The 5,329-nt window shown below is 33.8% G+C and overlaps 1 long non-coding RNA gene across 1 annotated transcript; it reads right to left on the reverse strand.

Annotated features, from left to right (window-relative positions):
* Positions 1–1,882: 1,882 nt before the first annotated feature.
* LOC108966111 lies at positions 1,883–2,728 on the reverse strand. Its single transcript, XR_001993165.1, has 3 exons — positions 2,598–2,728; positions 2,031–2,534; positions 1,883–1,953 (listed from the first exon to the last, which is right to left on the reverse strand). It is a non-coding gene; the product is annotated as an uncharacterized LOC108966111 (long non-coding RNA).
* Positions 2,729–5,329: the final 2,601 nt, after the last annotated feature.

Here is a 5,329-nt window from a genome sequence, read left to right on the forward strand (position 1 = left end):
TGTCTGCACAGAGAACATAAAAACATTGTATGCAATGTATGCAAATGTATGCTTTTGAGTTTTGCTGTCGGCATTTCCATATTGGCGTATAAAAATAATTATGATATGAGAATAATTTTGTATAAATGCATGCATAGCACTATTTACTCTCAATTTGGACTTGAATATTTAATATTTGATTTTACTATTTTATTAGTAATAAATAATTTTGTATTATGTTTCTTAGTAATAGAAATTACAACACTGTATAAATACATAATCTATCATATTAATCTTATTATCTGCTCATATGATTGCATGTATAAGCATGTGCGCGTTCAGAAATTCAAATCATGATTTTATCACTTAGCAATATATAATATTACATGTGCGCGCATTAATCTGCATGTTCATACATCCATATATACTTATATGTACATACATATATTTGTATACACTTCCGAACAAATAATGCACAAGCATACAAACATACGTATGCGTACWCATGTGAATATGTATGTAGATACATTTATGTCAGCAACAAAAAATTTAAGCATTGTTCTGCAAAAAACACAATTGTCTAAATAGCTCAAATGTAATAAATTTTTTTACAAAAACGATTTCATTCATAATCGAAAGTCCACAAGCGACTTCGCTTCATTCATAAAAACAAACTCCGTAACCTCCTCCGAGCATGTCTTTGCCTACAAGCGCCTTTTCGCCACGATGGCAAAAGCTAAAAATCGTAAATTGAACATCTTCTGGTGTTTGTTCTAAGAAATAAGTGATAAAAGTGGCAACATAGCTGTTGCCGATATACAATATTTATAAATTCTAAAATATTTTTCCGTGGCTCGCAAAAATCAGATTCGATATGTATGAAAACTCATATATATGCATACATATTTACGCTAGTTTGTAGGCGAAGCTGCTACAGTGGCAAGGGAAGCGGKGACAATCGGCGACCATTCGTTTATTTTTTTCGGCACAGCTCGGACAACAACAAGCCATTGTATGTCCGTGGCAACGGAGGTGCGAWAGATGCATGCGGCACTTGTTGTTATGGATGTATGTACATATGTGTGTGGGTCGCATTTGCTTTCATAAACATACAGACAAATGCGCCAAAGAAATAATATATGTATGTATGTATATATGCCACAGAATCTATTGCTACAAATATGGGAAAGATAACGAAAGAATGCGAATATGCATATTTCATGGAGGTCATCAATTTTCTTTTAAGAAATGAAGTTCATTTGGCACATCTTCACTTTGTTAGAGTGGAAATATGTATAATTTATTTGAAATATTAATTTATTTAAAAATAAAAAAATTAAATTTAAATTATTTTTACCTAATTTTTCCCGATTTTGTAAAAAAATTACAGTTTTCACCATTTTTCGGAAAAAAAAGGTTCATATGATACAAGATCCGCATATGTACGAGTATGTGACTCAGAGAAGCTTTTTTACATTCTCTGTGTGACTTTGTATATTTTTCTGCAAAGCATTTCTCTTTATTCATTCTAGTATGAATTCAGTCGTTTTACATATATGAATTCAGTCGTTTTACACCTCCTTTGAACGTGCTCATTTCTGCTAAATAGCAGCGAGAAAGGTGAGTTCCTTACTATAAATCTATCAGCTCTGTTAGCCGTCAAATCGAACATCATACAGAATTCAATTTGCACCTTCTCTATGCTTTATGTTCTCTGACTCAAGCGCTTCAATCATTTATGGTATATACGCGTATTGTATTTCTGATAATTGATATATATTAATCTGACAATCAATTCAAGGTGGAGAGACGTAATAGAGGTTTAAAAAAACAGTGTATACATATATTTGTACAGAAAATTTAATAATTTATTAATATGAAGATTAATTAAAAAAAAAAACATGTAAATTTTCGTCATTCGAGTCATCGTCGAGTTGGTTTCCACTTCTTGAACTTCCTCGTCATTTTGCATTTCTGTAACCGAGAAAAAATACAAAACTTACAACTGTTTACTTCTTTTATGACAGTATAGTTTGCAAAAAAAGATTTACCTGCATCAGAAGTATCTCCTAAAATATCAGATGTCATGACGATGTCCTCGTAAGCTTCAGGAAGTTGATTTCCAACAAACCAAGTCGGCTCCAACTTTCCATCCACGTTTTTCCATCCGTAATCTGTTGGCGACTACTCCATAAGGATACGATTGTGCGTGTTTCTCCACAAACACGCTATATATTTCGTCCGCAGTAAATGTAAATAGTAAATTGTAGCTCTGATCGACAGGGTGGTAAGTTACAAGCGTCATATTACGCACATTTAATGAGAAGGGTTGAGACGTATCAGTTACTTTTTACGTTTTATGAAAAATTTCCATTCCAGCACTATTGATATCAGATAGCTTTTCTAATCCGTACAGATGCCAGATGAAAGATTCTACAGTAGGAGATAATGCTTCAATATCATAATCTGTAGAACCCAAGTTTGCAAATACTTTTTGCATAGTTATAGATCCCATTAAAATGTCGAAAGTTCTTTTTTTCCTCGCCTGTAAAAAGCTGGGTTGTAATCACATCAGTATACGTAACACAAATCATGAATCAGGAATATTTTCTTGTTACCAATTATCGTTTTCATCTTCTGGTTAGCCCAATGATTGATAAGAAATTTGATTAACGCTTCTTTCAATTTTATGTTTTTTAAATCTTTAGCGAAATCAGATGTTCTACTTTGTTGAGGACCAGCAATATAAAAGGCTGAGTTCCAAGTTGCAGGTTGCTTTGCATTAGTACGAAGTATAGAATTCCTTAAAATCAAACTGCTTACAATATGCAAAGTATCGAGTACCGATAAAGTTTTATGCGTATTAGATGCGCATACATCGASCATAGGGCGCATCTCTATTTTTTGTGATGCTCAAAATTTTTTTGCATTGAACAATCCAAGCAATGCCGCTTTTTGCTTTTTTCTCTTGTTTTTCAAACGATTATTAATGATTATCGAGGAGTTGCTGCGGCCACTTTCATATAAATCTAAAAAATTGTTAATAAGTAATCTTATATTCACATTTGCCGCCATAGCTGTTGGTTGTTTTGAAAACAATTGTCACAAAATGTCAAAGTTGATACAAAGCAAATTGAAACAAAGCAGTAGGGTTTGTATAAATTCGGTATCGGTATCGCAACAATGCAAAGCAACATGCAACTTGGAACTCAGCCAAAATCTTTGTCATCTACATTGCGTCGGAGAGAATGTTCACAATCTTTGATCGAAGGTGTGTGTAACGACCAGATATAATAGCTACACTAGCTGCTGAATTGTTTACAAAAGTTTGTAAAATTTTCTTTGATAAGTCTCCAAAATTGCGCGACATTTGTTGGGAGRTAAGTAGAATCCGTCTACAATTACAAAGTCTATCTGGAGTGGCGGTTGACCCATTTCTTCAATATTTTTTCGAGTTTTTGAACTAGTACTGATTTCGTATTAAAAGAGCCATGTATATGGCATAGTGATAATGGGACTGGTGTTATTGGAAAACACAGTACTTTTTCAAGATCTAAGTTAGTAATCAGAGATGGAGCTAATAATCTACCGAGTAAATCCCGCTGCAGTGTGACCTCGTACAATTTTTGTCCAATCTTCATAATCTTCTTCTTCTTTAAACCGGCAAAAGTAAGTCTCGGAATTTTCTTTACATATTTGTGAAATCTATCTGGATTCATGTTACGTTCAGTTATGAACTGATCGCGAAGAAACATCCCGGACGAAACAGTGTTTAGTAAGCAATTAGCAATTTGTGGGGTAGTAACTTGGTCAGTAGAGATATAGTACAGTTGCTCTTTATCTATCGAGGAAGTGAATGGATTTGTGGTCTGGTCGATGCCATGCATGAAACTTTCGATTTGTTTTTCATGTTTTTTAAGTCTATCTGGATGTAGATCTGCGGCGAGGTCTTCCCTGTTGTTACCCATCCCAGCACGTTCTAAAATGTACGAAACAATTCGAGTTCGAGCTCCGTGATTTCGTGCCCAACGTTGTCTGGCAGAAATAGAGTTTGTGAGATTCACGATTCCTGTGAGCCGACGTGATGCCTCACCATTGATAGTTTGCTCCAACGTTAAATCAACTGGGATCCGCTCTAAAGGTGTTTGGGTTCTCCTAACACCAAACGATCCTTTAACAATTTTCTCTCGGAGGCCAGGACAGAGAATGTATAAACATAGAGAAGGTGCATATTGAATTCCGTATGATGTTCGATTGAACGGCTAACAGAACTTATAAGATTGTGATACGGAATTTCACCATTCTCGCTGCTATTTAGCAGAATTCTCTGGCTCAAACGACTGAATTCATGCGAGAATGAATAAAGAGAAATACTTTGAAGAAAAATTTACAAAGTCACACAAAGGATGTAAAGAAGCATTCTCTGAGTCACATATGCATGCTTATATTGTAAAATGTGAACTATTGTCACATATGCGTGATTATTTTATATTATATGAACCATTTTTTCCGAAAAATTATAAAAATTTTAACTTTTTTTACAAAATCGAGAAACATTAGGTAAAAATAATTTTCATTTTATTTCTCTTTAATTTAATTTTTTTAATTTTTAAATAAATTAAAATGTCAAACAAATTATATTTATTTCGACTCTTACACAGTGTAGGTGTGCCAAATGAACTTCATTTATTCAAAGAAAATTGATGACCTTCATGAAATATGCATATTCGCATTCTTTCGTTATCATTTCCATATTTGTAGCAATAGAATTTCTATGGYATACATATGAATACATATATTATTTTTTTGTCTCTATTTTTACGAAAGCAAATGCGAGCCACATACATTCATAATAACAAGTGACGCACGCATCTTTCACATCTCCGTTCTCACGGTCAACCAATGGCCGAAGCTCTCGTACTGTCAAAGAGTCATCATAACGTTGTGTTGTTGGTAGAAATTCCGAGCTGTGCCGAAAGAAACTAACAATCGATCGCCGATTGTTACCGCTTCCCTTGCCGCTGTAACAGCTTCGGCTACAAACTAGCGTAAATATGTATGCATATGTATGAACTTGCATACATATCGACGCTGATTTTTGGGAGCCACGGAAAAATATTTTAGAATTGACAAATATTGTAAATCGACAACTGCTATGTTTCCACTTTTCTCACTTAGAATAAATATAGTTTAAAAAAACTAAAAAACACGCTTTTAAAGCATATCAAACTAAAAAGTGAAAAAWAATTCTTTGTATAAACTAACAATAATAATGAAGGAAAAATTCTTGGATTATTGTGAAAATTGCGTGGAATGCTCGATGTATGAAAAATATGTCACAAAGCACTCC

This window comes from Bactrocera latifrons, unplaced genomic scaffold (assembly GCF_001853355.1).
Source record: "Bactrocera latifrons isolate USDA-ARS-PBARC rearing strain unplaced genomic scaffold, ASM185335v1 scaffold_1554, whole genome shotgun sequence".
Taxonomy (NCBI): domain Eukaryota; kingdom Metazoa; phylum Arthropoda; class Insecta; order Diptera; family Tephritidae; genus Bactrocera; species Bactrocera latifrons.